The following is a 20,232-nucleotide window of genomic DNA, read 5'->3' on the forward strand; positions in this document are numbered from 1 at the left end:
TCTGCAGGGGATCTCTCCAGTTCCGTCCAGTTCGCTAACAAGCCCCCCCCCAATAGCAGGCGTGGAATAATCGCCTCGGGGAATATTGTTCCAGTACAGACAATATATCAGTCTGTTTCCGGAACATTCCAGGTGACGAGCTTTGGTTAGTCCAGGGACTGTGTTGGCAGTAATGTGCTGTGTGTCATGAAGTAAAAGCAAAATGGAAAGTATTACAAAAAGGCACGCCATACCATCTCCCCAGTCGCCCTCAATGAAGATCGGTGCTTTTCTTTTTAATTTGGGTTTTCAAGGCAAGGTTTCTCTTCGTAGCCCTGCCTGTCCTGGAACTCACTCTGTAGACCAGGCTGGCCTCAAGCCTGGAGATCCGCCTGCCTCTGCCTCCTGAGTGCTGGGATTAAAGGCGCGTGCCACCACAGCCCATCGAAGATCAACGTTTTCTACCTGCAGCTTTTGGCTCAACTGTTTTGTGATTCTGGGTTAAGAATGGCTAGGCTTGGCTTTCAGAGCTATGGTGTGTGTGTGTGTGTGTGTGTGTGTGTGTGTGTGTGTGTTGGGGTGAGAGCGCCACTGTGCATCTATGTGGAGGTCAGAGGTCAACTTTTGGGAGTTGTTTCTCCTTCTCTACCAAGTGGGTTCCAGGAACCAAACTCAGGGCATGAGTATTGGTGCAATCACCAAGCCATACCGTGGGCCCCTCTCATGCTGTTTTCCTCCCTCAAAATTAACAACTAAGAACATAACTTTATTGGAGGCAGAAGAGGGTGAAGGGACCCGACCCTCACCCAGCCCCCTGCTTTGGCAGCCGTGACAGGCTGCAGAAGAGACCCAGCAAGATGTAGGCCCCTGACTCAGCAGCGTGTGCTGAGCTTACGACCTTCCCCGACCTTGCCCCCCATGTGAGGAGGAACCCATCAGAAGTTAGCTAGCTGGCAGGGCTCTGGCTGTGCTTTACGGTAAGCTTTACCATGTAACAGTGGAGTGCAGAGCATAGCAACTGCCCTGGGAGGGCCTTGTAGGCCATAGCAACCTACTTGCAGCTGCGGTTGACCAACCAACACAGGACAGGACAGGTCGCCCAGAAGTGCACCAATCCCAAAACTGTTACGGGACACTCCCCTTGCTCCACCCCACAGACCCTCCAGGTCCTTCTTGTTCCACCCGCTGAGCGGATGGAGGACCCCAGTTAATGCAGTTAGCTCGTTAATTAAAGACTTGTTGCTTTTGCATCGGATTCGGTCTCTTGGTGATTTGGGGGTTCAGAGTTTGGGCACAACAGGGAGAGCCAGTAGGAGCTGACACAAAGGGAATTAGGAAGGGATGGGTGAGGCGGCCAAAGCACCTCCGTGGTATAGAATGCGCGGTTTAGATTGTCTCCTCTGCCACTGCAGCCACCGAAAACCAAGGTCGCTCTTGTTGTGAATCAGTGCGGCCTCACTTTTCAGAATATAAATACTGTGATGTCCTAGACTATAGGAGAGGTTATTTAGCCCCCTGTTATTAACCCATTAATTAATCTTAAGAAGTGGCTCATGCCTGGCTTTTTCCTCGGGAGACATAAAGCAGAGGTTCACACTCCCCAGAAAGGGAATGGACCAAAGTAAGAACCGCGTCAAGGCACAACTCGGTGGGCCAAGGAGATTTAGTTGGGGTTGCTGACCAGAGTACGGGTGAGGAGCAGGGAGGACCCTGAGCAGAAGTTACAGGGTCGAAGAGTGCACACCCCCTCCCTCCCCGCACTGATGAAAGCAGCAACCCCGAGCTCTCTGCAGGACTGAGAGCAAGGGGGCTGGTGAGCCTCTTCCGGCTACCTGCGAAGTTTGTTTACTTCCTGAGTCTCAAGCGCCGCCCACCTCTCCCTGCTGCGGGGAGCACCCCGATTCAGAGGAAACTGCTGACCAATGGACGCCAAGTTCAAGACTAGCCTGAACCTCAAAACAAAGCAAAAAACGCCCACACAAACAGGATGTTTTGCTTGTGAAGAGCGCCCACTGTTCTTGCAGATGACCTGGGATCAGTTACCGGCACCCACTCGATGGCTCACAATGGCCTGCAACTCCAGCTCTTTTGCACAAACATAAATAAAGCCTTTAAAAACAGCCCGGCGTTGGGGGCGCACGCCTTTAATCCCAGCACTCGGGAGGCAGAGGCAGGTGGATCTCTGTGAGTTCGAGGTCAGCATGGTCTACAGAGTGAGTTCCAGGACAACTTCCAAAGCCACAGAGAAACCCTGCTCAAAACAAACAAAAATTTAAAAACAAAAACAGGTGGGGATGGTGGTGGGCACCTTTAATCCTAGCAGGAGCCAGGTGGAAGTAGGTGGATCTCTATGAGTTTGAGGGCAGCCTGGTCACTACAGTGAATTTCAAACCAGCCAGTCCTCTGTAGTGAGACCCTGTCTCTCTCTCTCTCTCTCTCTCTCTCTCTCTCTCTCTCTCTCTCTCTCTCTCTCTCTCTCTCTCTCTCTCTCTCTCTCTCTCACACACACACACACACACACACACACAACTGGGGAACAATCCTATGTTCACACGGCAAAATTAAGCAGGGCTGGATGGTTCTGAGCAGCCATTGTCTGTACCCAGTGTCATTTCTCAGAGGTAGTTTTCCCACCCAGTTTCAGACTTCTGAAATACTGGCCTTATACAAAATGGGAGGGGAGGGGTCGCTCAACAGTTGGCTCAGCAATGAAGAACACTTGGGGCTCTTGGGGAGGACCCAAGTTCGGTTCCCAGCATCTACATGTTAGCTCGCGAATACCCATAACCCGAGTTCCCGGGGACCAACACCTTCTCACCGCCACGAGCAACCGGCATGCATGCGCGTGGTGCACACACACATATGGGCAAAACAGTCAGACATTAGATTTTTTTTAAGTACGTGTGCACAGATCTTTACAACGAAGAGCCCGTGTGTTACACGGAAGACTCCCGTCTCCCACAGTCAGCACCCACTCCCGGGCAAGCATTCTTTAGTCAAGGGAATCTCTGAGTTTGGAACCATGCTGCTTCCTGGACCTACAGCCGTGCAGGGTCAGCACCTGGGGAGCCTGCAGCCTGGTCCTCAGCAAGGAATTGGGTCTGCCTGGGGCAGCTGTGGGAGAGGGTTCCTGCAGAGGGCCTGGCCTTCAGCATGGCCGGGTCACGGGGACTCACGTCTGTCGCAAAGGGGAAACTGAAGGGGCCGCTTGTATGGTTAGGTTACAGACTATGTGACTGTCCTGGTTAGGGCTACTATTATTGTGATGAGACCCCACCATCCAAAGCTAGGTGGGAAGGAAAGGGCTTATTTAACTCACACTTGCCCATCACTGTTTTTACCTGAAGGAAGCCAGGAGAGGAACTCAGGCAGGGCAGGAACCTGAAGGCAGAAGCCGATGCAGAGACCACGGAGGGGTCCTGCTCACTGGCTTGCTCATCATGGCTTGTTCAGCCTGCTTTCTTAGGGAACCAGGGACGGCCAGTGAGGGATGGCGCCAGCCACAGTGGGCAGTGTCCTCCCCCATCGATCACTAATTCAGAAAATGCCTGACAGCCTCGTCTTAGGAGGGCATCTTCTCAGTTGAAGTTCTCCCCTGACAGAACACTCTAACTTGTGTCAAGCCGACGTAAACCAACCGGGGCAATGATTCCCGCTGCATTTGCTGCTTACTGCTGCGATGCTCGGAAGTTTGTGGGAATACAGTCCCGGTTGTAGAGGGGAAAGCAGGGCGGCTGGTTACTCCACGGTGGCAGGAAGGTGCAGGTGGGTACCCTTTACCTTACCCCTTGGCAGAAGAAGAAGCGGATAGCTGATTGGAAGTTGAACCTGTCTGTCAAACCCACCTGGGATCCGCCCCAATGACCGGCTCCCTTCAGCCAAAGCTCATCTCCTAAAGGTTCCAAAACCTCCCCAAACAGTTCACCATCTGGGCGTGAAGCATTCATACATACATGTGACCCTATCGGGGACATCTGACATCTGAGCTAGAGCCACCCACCATCCAGTTTGCGTTTTTTCTTTCTAGTGACACGCCCACTCTCTGGCTTCCCCTTCGTGTTGCGTGATGCCAAGGTGAGGGCTGTTTATCCCTGGGTCCACAGACTACCAGGGGGCTCTCCCTGCCCAGAGTTCGTACGAAATTGAGAACTTAGCCCAACGACCTTGAGTCATGGAGCCTTGTCGTAATTCACGTGAGTGGGCCAATAGGGGGCGCTGTCCCGGACCAGCCTTGAAGTAACTGCAGAACCAGGGGACTCAACTACCGCAATCCCTACGATCTAGACCCTTGAAACCTGTGGCAGCAGAAATGGGGTTGCGGCCACTGTGTTTGGGGGTGACTTGCCTTGCAGTTCGTAGCTGCCACACCGCAGTGTGGTAGAAGCAAGAGTGTTCAATGTTCAAAGCCACCTTATCTGGAAGAATGTGAGTCTCTTCGTCTCGATGGCACATCCTGGGGGTTTGCACTGAACTAAACTTCAGCAGCTCACACTGCAAAGTCTGCCCCTTTCTGGGGCCCTCCTGCCCGCCGCGTGGGAGTCAGCTGCTCCCTAGTGGACCCGGCTGAGCTGAGCCGCAAAGAAAGCAGCAGACCGGCTGTGGACGCCTGGGGTTTGGAGAATTTTAAGGGCTGCTAGGCGGTATCTGGAGGTCAGGCCTTGATTCTTCTGCAGGGACAGTGTAGTTGAGATACCAACCCGGCCCACACCTGTAGCACTGACCACGCCCGTTTGGGTGTGGTCACAGGTGCGGACACCAGGGAGGGCAGGACTAGATCTGGGGTCCCTGACCCCAGGGCTCTCTGTTGCTTCCCATAGGGTCACGGGGAACAGCCTGGGTGGATCCTGGGAGCTGGAACCAGCGGCGGTCACCCGCCTCTTGTACAAGTGCAATCTCTCCGGAATAAACGTCACTTAGCCTTGTACTGAGTCTAGTAACTCTTGATCCCCACGCACGCGATAGGAAGAGAGATGGACCTGAGGAGAGGAAGCAGCAACGGCAGTGGCAGACAGGGAGGGGGGGTGAAGGTCAAAGAGGGTTGGGTGACTAGATCAAAAGAACGCCTTGTGGGACATCTTCGTTAGGGTTATGACGTCATACTCCAAAGAGTCTCCAGCCATTTGCCCTCCCACTCTGCAGACCTAAAACACGGCCACGATTTATTTAACATTCCACCTTGGTGTGCTCTTTGAAGCTGGGTGAGCTGTGACTCGGTCAATAAAGAAGAGCAGAATTCGTGCTGGGGGACCTTTGTGACCAACTCAGAAAGACCGTGTGGCTTCTAGCTTGTTCTCAAGGGGGCTCAGAGTCACAGGTCCCAGCTACTAATTGGAGTTCCGCTAGGCAAGAGTCCTAGGAACCCACGGGAACCCATGGTTAATCCCAGCCCTTATGGCAGGATTTGAGGGAGGTAGGCATCTCAGAATAGCTTCGCCCAACTGTCTCTGTTCCTCAGGCTTTCCAGCCAGCCTGTTTTTGGATCCTTCCGGCTTATACAGTAACGTTGATCGGAGGAGCATCCCAGTGGCACCCTGTCCAAATTCTTGTTCACAGAAGTCTTAGTTCCTTTTCCGTTGCTGTAATAAGGCACCACGATAGAAGGCTACTTATAGAGGAAAGAGTCTGCTTGGGGCTCAAGGTTTCCAAGGGATACAGAGAAGGGTGACAGCAGACAGACATGGCGTTGGGGCAGTGGCTGACAGTCCCCTCTTGATCCACAGACATGAGGCCGAGAAAGCTAACCAAAGCCCACCCAAGGCCACACCTCCTCATCCTTCCCAAAGGGTTCCACCAACCCAGGGTCAAGCATTCAAATACATGTGGTCCTGTCAGGTCCATGCTCGTTCAAAACACCACCAGTGCACTTGGCATCTGGATAAAGTGGGTGTTGTGTTATTAAGCTTTGCATGGCTTGCTATGGAACAACAGGTGACCAGAATGTCCACCCACAGTGATGGCGTGACAAATGTTTCCTAAAGGTCTGTTGTTTCTGTGTGTGTGTGTGTGTGTGTGTAACACCTTCCCAATGCAGGGGGGTCAGGTGGAGGAGGAGCTGCAGGCGGTTGACAGGAAGTCTAGTTTGTCAGGTGCACAATGGGACCCACACTCTAACCCTTATGACTGAGAAAACAGTCTAAGCACTGAGCAGTCTCCGCAGACCCCACAGCAAAGTTTTAAATCTTGCCATTCTAAAGAATAAAAATAATAAATGCCGGGGAACAATTGTATTAGCGTTTAGAAAGAAAAAAACCCAGGACAGGGCAGACAAGCTGTAAATTTTGGCAGTCGCCCAGAGGAGAAACATAACGGAAAGGAGAGAGGAAGCCATGTCTTTTATGAGGAGAGGGCTTCAGAGAACTCGACAGAGCCCAAATTCCTAGCGCAGACACCCTGAGGCTCTGGCCATGTCTCAAAGAAAGAGACACCAGGAAAAACGGGAAAGATTCCGGTTTTCTGAGTCCAGACCCAGAAATTCAGAACCCCATCCCAGTACCACAGTGACTCCCAGTGCTTGTCACTGAGGTAAGAGAAAACAGTTTCATCATTCTATGATTGCCTGGTCACGTTTCTTTGTATTTATTTCTTTATTATATGTTTTATTTTTTGAGACAAGTTCTCACTCAATACGTAGACAGGCTGCCCTAGAACTCAGAGAGATCCACCTGCCTCTTTGAACACTGCAACTATGTGTTGCTCTGATTGTTAATGAAAAGCTGATTGGTCAATGTCTAGGCAGGGTTCTCAGGGCAGAGAGAATGCTGGGAAGAAGAAGGGAGGAGTTAGAGGAGCCACCAGCCAGATGGAAAGGAGGCAGGACTTGCAGGAGAGGTAAAAAGCCGTGAGCCTGGGGGCAGCACATAGATAAATTGAAATGAGTTAAGTTGTAAGCACTAACAAGTAATAAGCCTGAGCTGTCAGCCAAGCATTTATAGTTAATAGTAAGTCTCTGGGGGTTATTTGGGAGCTGAGGCACAAAGGAACTCTGCCTACATATTCACATACACCATTCCAGACACACACACACATTCATACATGCCATGGCGCATGCACACACACACATATACATGCCTGCCATGGCATGCACACACAAATGTATTTATGCACAACATGGCACGCACATGCCCACATACATATTCACAAATGCCATGGCATGCACATATACAACACATATTCATACACACCATGGCATGTGCACACACAGATATATTCACACATGCCATGGCATGCACACACACATGTATTCACACATGCCATGAGGTGCATGTGCCCACACACAATGAACATATAAATGTGATTTTAAATATTAAAATAAATTGCCTGCTATACCTTATATTACAGTCCACATTCTTTCCGTTTGAACTTCCTGTTTCTGTACAATACCAAAATGTTTGTTTCTAACTTCATACTGTATTTTGCTATGTGGTATAGTTTATATCAGGGCTTGTGACTAGTCTTTTTTTTTTTCCAAATGAATTCCAGTATCAATAATTCCCCTACAGTTTTGGTTAGAATCTCTTCCACGCTGTAACTTTTAACCTCATTTTAACCTCAACTGCTTGGATTTCTTCCATTTTACTTAGAACCGTTAAGGTAGGCTTAGCTTTTATTGCCTTAGTGGATATTAACTCATTTGACTGACACATGACCCTACGAAATTAGAGCTTGTGTACATAAAGAGTCCCAGGCCAACCAAGACTACCTAGTAAGATCCTGTCTCAAATACACATAAGGAAAAGTGCATTTATGGATGCTAGTGCCTGTTTACTTGCAAGTACGCAAATACACAAACTGTCCGTAATCAAGACGTGTCCGGGCTCGTGTCTCTTGCCTGACGGCCCTTGCAAAATAGCTCGCGACTAGAATGTGTGGGAGGCGGTGAGAGAGTTGGTTTCCACGTTCTACGCTGCACTCTCCGTGACACCCAAGCTCTGAGATCAGCCTAGACGGATGATGAATCAAATATAGTATATACTATTCACAGCAGAGCTTGAATCGGCTGACAGAGGCAAAGGAAATCATGGTACTCACAGGAGAATAGACAGAACTGGAGGTCGTAATACTAAGTAAAATGCACTACGATAAAAAGATAAGGTGTTTTCTCTCTTATGTGTAACCTACATTCAAGTATGTGTATAGGACAGGGGAGGAGAAGGAAGAATTCTAAACTTCCAGTGTTAGCAGGAGATGGGGTTCAGTGGCAGGGCACCTGCCTGGCTCACACAAAGTGCTGTGTCTGATTCCGTGCCAACTCCCCCCCCACCCCCCGCTCATCACCCAAAATAATCAGTGACAGGAGTGTGTCTTGGTTAGGGGTTGGTTTCTACTGCTGTGAAGAGACACCATGACCGTGGCAGCTCTTACAAAGAACACATTTAATTGGGGTGGCTCACTTATAGTTTCAGGGGTCCGTTGTTGTCATAGTGGGGAGCATGGTGGCCTGCAGGTGCAGACCATGCTTGCAGGGAACAGGAAGTCATCTTGCATTGACACTGAGGGAAGCTTGAGCAAAAGGGACCTCAAAGCCCACCACCTCGGTGACACACTTCCTCCAGCAAGGCCACACCTCCTAATAGTGCCACTCCCTTTAGGGGCCATTTTCTTTCAAACAACCGTAGAGTGTCATACATACTTGTATGTTCCTTCTTTACGTTGGACCTTGCGTTGGGTCACTTTGCGTGGCTATGATCTAAACGCCTAGCAGAAACAACCGAAAGGGAGGCGTTGTTTATTTAGGTCCCTGGTTTTACAGGAGTCCTTGTCCACATCGACTCTGGCCCTGTAGCAAAGCAGAACATCATGGTGCAGGAGCGTGTGTTCACCTGGTGACGCACAGGCAGCCAAGAAAAGGGACCGGGGGCCCAGGTGTAGCCTTCCAAAGCATCCAGCTCAAATGGCCTGCTTCCTACAGTGAGACCCCACCCCGAAGATTCCCACAACCTTGCAAGATAACACCACCCACCGGGGACCACGCACTTAACACGTGAACCTGTGGCCACACTTCAGAGCTTCATATGTTGCTAGGCCGAAATACAGATGAAAAGTTTCCCCCAATGACTGCTGCTGCTGTTACACCAGAGAGGACAACCAAAGCAGAGAACCATCAAAGCGCACGTTGAGGAAGAAGTCACCCCTTGTTCCTGCCTGGACAGGAGTCATCTGGTCCACAGAGCAGACCTGTGTCTCCACGCTTGTATACTCCCGGCCAGCCTCGTCCCAGAGCTGCCTCAGTCCCAAATGAACACGCAGGATGCTGTATTAATTATGAAGCTGTTGGCTGTTTGCTATGGTTTCTTAATGGCTAGCTCTGACTTAATTATTAACCGGTAATTACTAATATATATTTTTATAAGGTCTTCTCTTACCGTGGATGCAGCCTTATGTGTCCTCTCTTTCCCAGGATCAATGGTGACTCCCCACTCTTGACTACATTCCCCAGAATCCTCCTCGACTCCTAGCCCCACCTACCTTGTTTCCCTATTGGCCAACAGTGCTTTATTCATCAACCAATAGGACAACATATACACAGAAGGACTTCCCCCATCACATGCTTGCCTCCCTATCAGTCTCACACAGGACACCCCAGCTACAGGCAATGGATCCACCTAACTCTGGGATTACACCAACTCAGGCTCCAGTCACTTCATCTAGGATGGACTGGACATTTCAAATGCAGGTTTTAGGACCTGGAGAGATGGCTCGGCAGCTAAGAGCACCAGCTGCTCTACCAAAGGACCTAGGATGGATTCCCAGGCCCACATGGAGGCTCACAATGCAGTCTAGTTCCAGGGGATCCAATGCCTTTTCTGGTCTCTGCTGGCATCAGGAAGGCAGGCTTGTGGTACACAGATATACTCGAAGGCGAAACACCCATAAACACAAAATAACAATAAATACATGTTTTAAACCTAAAGGAAAGCAAACTCCAAATAAAATCACTCTCTCCTTCCTTTTTTTTTTTTTTTGGTTTTTTTTTTTTTTTTGGTTTTTTCAAGACAGGGTTTCTCTGTATTGTTTTGGAGGCTGTCCTGGAACTCATTCGGTAGACCCTACTGGCCTCGAACTCACAGAGATCCGCCTGCCTCTGCCTCCCGAGTGCTGGGATTAAAGGCGTGTGCCACCAACCACTCTCTCCTTCCTTAAGCAGCAGGAAATTGCTTTTTGCTCAGCCAAGGGACCCTCGACTTTTAGTGTATTAGTAAGGATGTGGTCTGGCTTAACGTCTATGGCTGTGATAAGACCCTCTGCCCAAAAGCAGCCCTAGGAAGGAAAGGGCTTATTTGGCTTATACTTCTGGGTCACAGTTCATCACTGGGAGAAGCCAGGACAGGACTCAAGCAGGAACATGAAGCAGAAGCCATGGAGGAATGATGTTTGCTGGTTTACCCGTACATTCTTGCTTAGATGGTTTTATTCCCCCGAGACAGGGTCTCTCTATATAACAGTTCTAGTTGTCCTAGGACTCACTTTCTAGAGCAGGCTGGCCTTGAATTTACCTGCTTCTGCCTCCCAAGTGCTGGGATTAAATGTGCCTGCCACCACACCTGGCCAATGGTTTTCTTATATCGTCCATAACCACTTGTCCAGGGAGGGTGCTGCCTGAAGCAGGTTGGGCCCTCCTGTATGAACTGACAATCATGATGATCCACCACAGACATGCCCACAAGCCAATCTGATCTGGATTCCCTTCTCAGATGACTCAAGGCTGAGCCAAGTTCAGCTAAGGGGTTAAACTGTCACGCACTTTTTTAACATAAAAAATAGAATCTTAAGCTATTTTTCACCTGGAAAACTGTAAGAGGTGAAGTTTTCTCTCTCCTCTTTGCAATCCATGTGAATCTCATCACCTAGGCACACTGTTCTTTGAGGATTCGTTATTAGGGAGTGGGCATAGTGGTGCACGCCTTTGATCCGAGCACTCGGGAGGCAGAGGCAGGAGGAGCTCTGACTTTGAGGCCAGCCTGCTGGCCTACCTAGTGAGCTCCAGGACAGCTAAGGCTACACAGAGAATCCCTGTCTCAAAACACACACATACACACACACATTCATGCATGCATGCACACACATGCGTACATTCATATCACACACACTCAACACACACCACATACCAAACCACACATTCACACACACATGCCAGACACACATACCACACACACGAGGAATTTCCTGAGGACCCAAGTTCGATTCCTAGCACCCTCTGCAGCTCATGACTGCCTGTAACTCTAGTTCCAGGGGACCAAGTGTCCTCTCTGGCCTTTGAGAGCATCTAGGATGTTTGTGGTACACAGACAATACACACATCTCATATTATTTAAAAATTTTCAGAAAGCATTTATTAATGGACATTTAAAATGTTGCCATTACACCAGATGCTCCTATCCTAGCCCCCCCCCATGTAATTTTGTGCACACAGATGTGTGACTGTAGGATAAAATCTTAGAAACAAAACTGTAGGATCGAAATGCTGTGCTTTTTAATTTTGACAGATTTAACTTAACGTCGAAATCACCATCATGTGCGGTATGGTATCCATCAGACGAGGACCCTCCTGCCGGTGGCCTCGCCACCCACAGGGCTGCCTTACTCTCCATTTTCTTGCCGATCTAATATTTAAAAAGTGGTCCCGCAATGCATTTCAGTTCTCTTCTTCTCCCTTCCCACTCCAGGATGTTTGCGCCTTTCCCTGTGCTTAGCGTCCTCCCGTTACCTCCCTCATCCACGTGTTTGGTCACATCCTCTGTGAGGATCGGCCGCACAGGCAGATCAACCCTCCCTAGAGTGTACGGCTCGCCCTTTACGAACAGAAGCCAATAAGCAAGCCGTCCTTCTGAGGTGCAAACCCATGAGTGGACGGGCAGACAGATGGATGTTCCTAAGCCTGGGTAGAATGGACTCACCCTGGGGCTGGAGAGATGCCTGGTTAGCCTGCTGTCACGTCTGCTGCGCGGCCTGTGTCCGAGAACGTGCGGAGGGTGTCGGGTATTGAAAACACAGAGACTCGTTCAATGATATAAAGAGAACTTTAAACAGGCTCCAAAAAGGTTCAAGAAAAACTTCCTAAGAAAAGCTCCCACCAGAGAAGCTTCTGCTCTCTCCTCTCCCCTGGCTGGTTCTGCTCTGACCCCAGAGGTGGATGTGTGTGGGTTTTTGAAGGTGCGGTTAGTCTCTGGACAAGGTCGAGGTCAGGGCGGTTTCCGTGGGAAGGCCTTTCCTAGGAACTTATTGTATCATTTTTAGTAAACATGTTTTTACTAAACATTGTCTTACAGCTGCCTACTCCCAGGCAGAAGGGGAAGTGGCCAGGAACTTATTGTATCGTTTTTAGTAAACATGTTTTTACTAAACATTGTCTTATAGCTGCCTACTCCCAGGCAGAAGGGGAAGTGGGTCTCTGCTCAAGGTCTGGTGTTCCCACAATTCACCCCTTTTTATTTTCAAATGAGGCACTCCTGGCTTAGGTCAAGTAGGGTCACCCTCCCTTTCCCGTCTTTGGGGGACCTTGAACCCCTGTTTTAGGTGGGAGGGGTCTTCCCCACAGGTTGCCCGTCATCGGAGATACCCCAACCTTAAATCATCTGTAACCAACCTTCATGGCTATCGGGATTGCCATGGGCTAAGCTAAGCAATACTTGGTTACGGATCTCTTGTCTCTGGAACAAGGCACGTTTGAGCTTGGCATAAAGCCAGAATGCCTACCGCCACTGCCACCATTTCCAGGACCCCCATTGACATAGCGCCTCTCCATCACCATACCCATCACCAGATCTGGGCCATAACATTCTACCAGCCTTCATCTGTTACAAGGGTAACCCGCATGTGATTTACATTTACAATTTGATAAAGTTTCCAATCGTTTCAAGATCTGCTCAGGAAAGCATTTAGAAAGTGCACTTGCACAGATACATTGGGCACAATCATTGATGTTACACCTGTAGCATTATGAAAAATATGAACAATAGTTGTCGCATTAGGACAAGTTGCATTTCTCCAGAAAAATACACTGGCCTAGTCGTGATTTCAGAAATAGGAACCATCAAGTGACCATGTCCTGTTCAAATACTGAAAAGAGGCTTTTGCCACTCATAGTCCATACCAATGCCCAAATGCTTTAAATGGGTCCTTTTTTCTCTGTTAGCTTCATGATGAAAACTCATGGGTCCGGAAGGTTGATGCAGCAGGTCTGTTGAGAAACTGGAAATCTCGAACTGACTGTTTTCTTTCTTTCTTGGGCTGTAGATTCGATGACATCAATGGTCAGGAACATTGATTTAGGAGATCTCACTCAAACTGGCTTAGGTAGGCTCCCATGGTCTCAGGTCCAGTTTTTCTCTGCTCCATGCATCTCACTAAATGGTCTGACAGTTGCTGAAGCTTTATTCTTTCCCTGCAAGAAAACACAAACATACCCTCGACCCCAAATTAGGGTCTTCTCCACTGTCTAGTGTATGGATGTCTCCATTTGACCTGAGCAATGGTTGCTCAAGTTCCATCATGCCAGAATCTATCTGAAGCTCACTGGCATTCACATTATAAAATTTTTAAATGAGGAGTGTATTATTTGATGAGTCATGTGGGGACTGGGGACATTATTCCCCCTTTTTTATTTTCTAAAAAAAATTTTCTTTTTTGAACTGTTGAAGCTGGACCATAACAGTAGAAGGATTTGTCTACCCTCCTTGGTTAACTATCTAGGTAAATTGGGCTTACTAAATAACTTTTGAAAATTATTTGAAGTCTGTGAGCAGTCTTTCCCAATCTAACCTGTAGAACTCTCACTAGCTGACAAGGCCTCATTTGTATCTTAAATTTTTCTGTTAAAACATTAACAGACTGGCTGGATGTTCCTTTTGGCTATATTTAACGCAATCTAGGTAGCTTCTTAACTATTTTTGAAGGGATTTAAGTATCCTTTTAATCATATAAGCAGTTCACACTCACACATCCGCAATCACATTTCATACATACCGGTGTGGCCACACCATACATTCAGAACATACATGCATCTTTTAGTCATCCTTTTTCCCTAGGTCATGATTAGTCTGTTGCAATGAAGCTTCCTTAATTGAAATCTATGTAAAAGAACAACTCCAGCCAATCCTTGAACTAAAAAGGTTAAAAAGTCCTATATGTTTTTATCATTCCTTCATTTGAGCTACAGTCATGGGGTACAGCCGTACCTACTCCTTGTAATTCTGTAGATGCAAGGTAGAGAGGCCAGGCTTTTGGCCAAAAGTTTTTAGAGATGACTCACAAAATAGAACTTAAATGTAAACAAATTTTTTCATTCCATATACCTTTGTCTTTGTCTTTTTCTTTAATTAATACCAGTACCAGTTTTTTTTTTTTTTGAGTCAGGGTTTCTCTGTATTGTTTGGAGGCTGTCCTGGGACTTACATAAAGGTGTGTTGGGATTAAAAGCGTATGCCGCTGGGAATCTCTTGGATTCCCCTACTTCCTGACCCTGGTATCAGGCTTAGGAGGGGGAAACTCAGAATGTCTAGTTTCTGACTTTTTAATCTCATTGGCAGCAGCCGCTCCCAATGTATTATTGGTGTTATAAAAATTGATGAACAGGGAGCTGGAATGACTAACTGGCATTAACATGGGGGGGAATCCTCACCAACGCCCATATTTCACTTACCTGAGTGTTCAGCAATGGTTGGATCTTTATCATGGTGAGCATTCCTAGTATCCGGAGTAGTATTGGGGTCGACATGCCTGATGTACCGTTCGGGGACCCAAATGGGCTTCTCACTTCCTGGAGGGAAAACACAAACAGCCCCTCGGACCCTAGCTAGTAGGGGAGTGGGTGGCTGCCATTTTCCTGTAATCAAATCCTTCCATCTGACCCATCCCAAGGACTGGGAGGGTTTGTTCCAATGTCTCTCCATAGCAGACAAATTATTACAGTCTACGGTCAAAAAATTTAAAATGTAAAGTATGGTGGATAACTGAATATTGGGGGAGGTAACATACTCCCCCTTTTTTATTTTCTTAAAATACTGTTTGAGAGTGGCATGGGTGCGCTCCACAATAGCCTGTCCCGTGGGGTTGTGAGGAATACCAAAAGAATGGACAATGTGATGTTCCCTGCAAAAGGCAGCAAAGCGATTGCTGGCATAGGCAGGGCCATTGTCCGTTTTCAGGGCATCGGGTACGCCCATGTAGGCAAAGGCCTGCAGGCAATGAGAAATAACATCTTTAATCTTCTCTCCTGAGTGGAGAGAGGCAAAAATCAGTTTAGAATACGTATCCACAGAGACATGCATATATTTTAATTTCCCTGCCTGCGGCAGGTGAGTGACATCCATTTGCCAGAGATGGTTGGCCCTGAGGCCCCGGGGATTTACCCCCTCATTGGGAGAATTATGATAAGGGGCACAATCAGGGCACTGAGAGGTAATCTGTGTAGCTATGGATAAGGGGCACCCAGTGTGAAATTTAATGGAGCGGGCATTTAGATGATACCTCTCATGGAGCTGGTGGGCCAGCTGCTCCTGAGTAAATAAGACCCTAGGGCGGGTCAAGGAGTCAGCAATTTCATTGCCCTGGGCAAGGGGTCCTGGAAGGTTAGTATGTGCACGAATAAATCCCACATAAGCAGGGTGGATGCGCTGCCAAATAAGATGTTGGAGCTGAACTAATAAGGAACGAACCTGGGAGGTTGGAAGAACATATGGAGAAGTTTCTAAAGGTCTAACAATGTTGGCAACATAAACACTATCAGTATATAAATTAAAGGGCTCTCCCTCAAACATTTGGAAAGCCATCAAGCATGCAAACAACTCGGCGGCTTGTGCTGACATCTGCCCTATGGGTACCCTCTTCTGCACCTGAGAAGAAACCACCACTGCGAAACCCTTGGAGGAGCCGTCTGTAAAGACTGAGCGAGCTCCAACTAGAGGGTTCTCCTTTAAAATCTTGGGAAAGATCACAGGGTGTTGTTTGAAAAAAGACATCAAGGGGCTGTTGGGATATTGGTTATCAAACTGTGCGCCTGTAGATGTAATAAACAGGGTCCACCCATCATGGAAGATCTGTAGATGTTCCACCTCCTCCTTACCATAAGGAAGGATAATTTTATCAGGACTCTTTCCAAAGGTTTGAATGCTAAACTTGTGCGCCTTCCACAACAATTGTAAAATGAGATCATAGTAAGGGGTCACTACCTTCTTAGGGGAGGCTGACAAATGTACCCAATAAATAGGACCAGTCTGCCAAAACACGGCAGTGGGCGAAAAGCTAGATGAAAGTACAACCAGAACAAGGGGCTGCCCATAATCTATACGCCGAAGGTGGGCTTGCTCTATACTTCTTAACAACAATTGTAGGGCTTCCCTGGCCTCTGGGGTAATCTGTCTAGGGGAAGTTGGAGCAGGGTCTCCAGGAAGAATATCATAAAGCGCTTTAAGAGCCCCTGTTTTAATAGAAAGAGAAGGGCGAAACCATTGCACCTCTCCCAAGAATCTCTGCCAATCATGAAGTGTTTTTAAATTTGAACAATCGATTTGGAGTCTTTGTGGCCGGAGGCCAGTTTGTTGAATTTGATGACCCAAATAAGTATAAGGGGGTCTCTTTTGGATCTTTTCAGGAGCCAAAATAAATCCGCGAGCCTCCAGCAGCTCCTGTAGCTCTGCAAAGGCTATGTAACATTGTCTTTCTTCGGCCGCGGCCAAAAGAATATCATCCATGTAGTGGATAATGTAAAGATCAGGGAACTTACGTCTGAGGGGATCTAAACAGGCAGCTACATAAATCTGGCATATAGTTGGACTATTAGCCATCCCTTGGGGGAGCACCACCCATTGGAAGCGAAGGGCAGGCTCCCTAAAGTTAATCGCAGGAAGGCTAAATGCAAACCGAGGACTATCTTGAGAATGCAAGGGAATAGAAAAGAAGCAATCCTTCAAATCAATAACAATCAAATGCCAGTCTTTAGGAATGGCCACAGGCACGGGCAAGCCAGGCTGCAGAGCCCCCATAGGCTGCATGGTCGCATTCACGGCCCTCAAGTCTTGTAGTAACCTCCATTTCCCTGAAGATTTTTTTATTACAAATATAGGGGTATTCCAAGGGGACGTGGAAGAAACCAAATGACCTGCCTCCAATTGTTCTTGAACTAGCTGGTGAGCCGCTCTTAGTTTCTCCGCTGGTAAGGGCCACTGTTCCACCCATACCGGATCATCTGATAGCCATGTGATGGGTATGGGGGCTGGCGGCGCAACAGTGACCCTCATCAAAAATGGCCAAAACCCTTCCTATCCCCTGGGGCCCTGGTCTCCAAAGGGAGGGATGCCACAGGGCAAACCTCTCCCTGTTCTAGTTTACCTAGTTCCCTCCCCGGGCTCCAGCCCCTCCCTTGCATCATCTGGGGGCCCCTGCTTTTGGACTTGGGTGCCTGGGTGGTGAGGACCACTCCCATTTCTTGCATGAGGTCCCGTCCCCAAAGGTTAATAGGGAGGCCAGGCAAAACATATGGCTGGAAAAGCCCTGTGTGGCCCTCAGAGTCTTGCCACTTTAGGATTCTGAGGCTTTTTTGGGGTACAGCCTGTCCTATTCCCTGGAGGGTCACTGTCCCTTCCTCTTTCGGCCAGGCGGGGGGCCAGAATTTATCTGAGAGGACAGAGAAATCTGCCCCAGAATCTAAGACGCCCCTAAAGGACTTGCCTTCTATCTTTAATGTAAGCTGGGGGCGGTTCTCCATAGTGGCTACCCAAAATGCTGCCGGGCCGGTACTTCCAAAACCTTGGTTGCCCCTTTTCTCTTTAATTTTTCTAGCCTCACAAGGAGCTGTAGGGAGAAGGAGTATCTGAGCAATCCGTTCTCCTGCAGGGATGGCAACAACCCCACTGCCCACTGATGTCATTATTTTAATCTCCCCCTCACTATCCTGGTCTATAACACCGGGGTGTACCTGGATGCCTCGAAGAATAGTACTGGACCGTCCCAAAAGTAGTCCGACCGTGCCTGGGGGCAATGGCCCATGCACCCCAGTAGGGAGGGCCTGGATCCCCATTTCCGGTGTTAGGATTGCCCGGGCAGAGGGAGCGAGGTCCAATCCTGCACTCCCCGAGGTGGCTCTAAGGAGGTCTGAGATATGAAGGGGTTGCTCTGGGGGAGAAAATGAGTCCTGCCACTGCCCAGAGCAGGGGTCATTGCCCCGTACACATTGGTTTTGGGGCCCTGGGGCGGGGCCCTCCTCCCGTTTCCCTGATTATTATTAGCAGAAAGGAAATTTCCCTCCCTGTCAGTTTTAGAGTAGCAGTTATTGGCCCAATGATATCCCCTTCGACAACGGGGGCATAAACCAGGTCTCTTGAGACCCGTAGTACTATTTTGAGGGCACTCTCTACGGAAGTGTCCCTCCCTACCGCAGCTAAAACATGTTTTTCTCCCTCCCAGAGTAGGTCTTTCTTTCCCCACTTGGGGCCGAATAGCAGCAGCTAACACTTGGCCCTGGATGAAGTTCCCATCAATGTCCCTACAGATCCGGATATAGTCATTTAGACTTTTATTGCGATAGGGGCGAAGGGCTTCCTTACAATATTTATTTGCGTTTTCAAATGCCATCTGCTTTATGACTGGCATCGCAGGCCCAATGCCCCCAAATATTCTTTCTGTTACCTGACTGAGACGGTCTACAAAGTCTTGAAAAGGTTCGGAAGGTCCTTGAAGGACTTTGGACAGATGATCCCCTCCTCCCTTGGAAGGCAATGCTTTCCAAGCCCCTTGGGCCGCTGCTGCCACTTGGGCATAGACTGCGATGTCATATTGCATTTGTTGCTGAATGGTGGCGTATTGACCACTCCCGGTAAGCATCTCCACATTTCTCTGGGGTTGTCCGGCCTGTGCATTCCTTTGGGCTGTCTGGCTGCATCTTTCCTGAAACTCACCTCTCCAAATCAAATAATCTCCCCCCCGACAGAGCTGCTCTGCAAAGCTGCTGCCAATCGCCAGGTGTCAAATTAAGAGACGCAAAAGATTCCATTAAGGAAAGTGTAAAGGGAGCCTGTGCTCCATAATTTAAAGTTGCCTCTTTCAGTTGTTTTATATCTTTGAAACTTAAAGGGTCATGGCGCCGAATGACCTGTCGAGAATTGTTCGGATCTGGAACTTCCATTACTGGGGCCACCACCGGGCAGCATTGGACCCCTCCTCTGGGTCTTCCCTCCAGGTCCGAGAAGGACTGGGTTATCTCATAGGAGGAGTCCCTTTTTCAGAGTATGGGGAAGGGTTTCTCTCCCTGTCCTGTCTTTCCTTAATTAGAATCTTTTTTAGTTCTTTTTTAAGGGCCGCGATCTCAGCAAGTAACCGTTCCTTTTCAGACTGTGACGAGTCTGAGTCTGAGCTACTTTCATTTTCTAGGTCTGATAGAGAAGGATATAACCGATTCTGACCGGAGTCCTTCTTTTGGGTCGCGCCCGGAGATGTCTACCCGTTTTTTTGTTGTTACTAAGAGACTCCTCCTCATCCTCACTAACAATGGAGCCTCTAGTTTCAATCACGGTCTCTTCATCATCACTCTCTGCCCCTGAACTCAAGGAGGCTTGAGTCTCAGTCTCTTGTAACTCTAAAAAGCCTCTTTTGTGTCCTGAACTACCTGGCGGTGACGAACCTTATCTGTCAAAAGTGCTCCCCTCACTAATCTCCATAAGGAGAATGTCGTAGGGGGCAAGGACTCAGATCCCTCTTTTCGTAAAAGTCTATGAAGATCACGGCGAACCTCCTCCCAATCTGGAATATTTAAGCTTCCCCCAGTAATGAACCATGGACTGGCTCGTTCGATCGATTTTAGAAAGCCTTCTAGGGTTTTAGACTTGACTGCAGTCCCATGTTCTTTAAGTAACTTTTTTAGTTGATACTGCAATGATTCTAGCTTCCCGGAACTATTCCCCATAGTTTCTTAACCCCGTCCACTTACCTCACTTTCACGATCTCGGTGGGACCTCCAATTGTCACGTCTGCTGCGCGGCCTGTGTCCGAGAACGTGCGGAGGGTGTCGGGTATTGAAAACACAGAGACTCGTTCAATGATATAAAGAGAACTTTAAACAGGCTCCAAAAAGGTTCAAGAAAAACTTCCTAAGAAAAGCTCCCACCAGAGAAGCTTCTGCTCTCTCCTCTCCCCTGGCTGGTTCTGCTCTGACCCCAGAGGTGGATGTGTGTGGGTTTTTGAAGGTGCGGTTAGTCTCTGGACAAGGTCGAGGTCAGGGCGGTTTCCGTGGGAAGGCCTTTCCTAGGAACTTATTGTATCATT

This window comes from Mesocricetus auratus, unplaced genomic scaffold, assembly GCF_017639785.1.
Source record: "Mesocricetus auratus isolate SY011 unplaced genomic scaffold, BCM_Maur_2.0 Super-Scaffold_2245, whole genome shotgun sequence".
Lineage (NCBI taxonomy): Eukaryota > Metazoa > Chordata > Mammalia > Rodentia > Cricetidae > Mesocricetus > Mesocricetus auratus.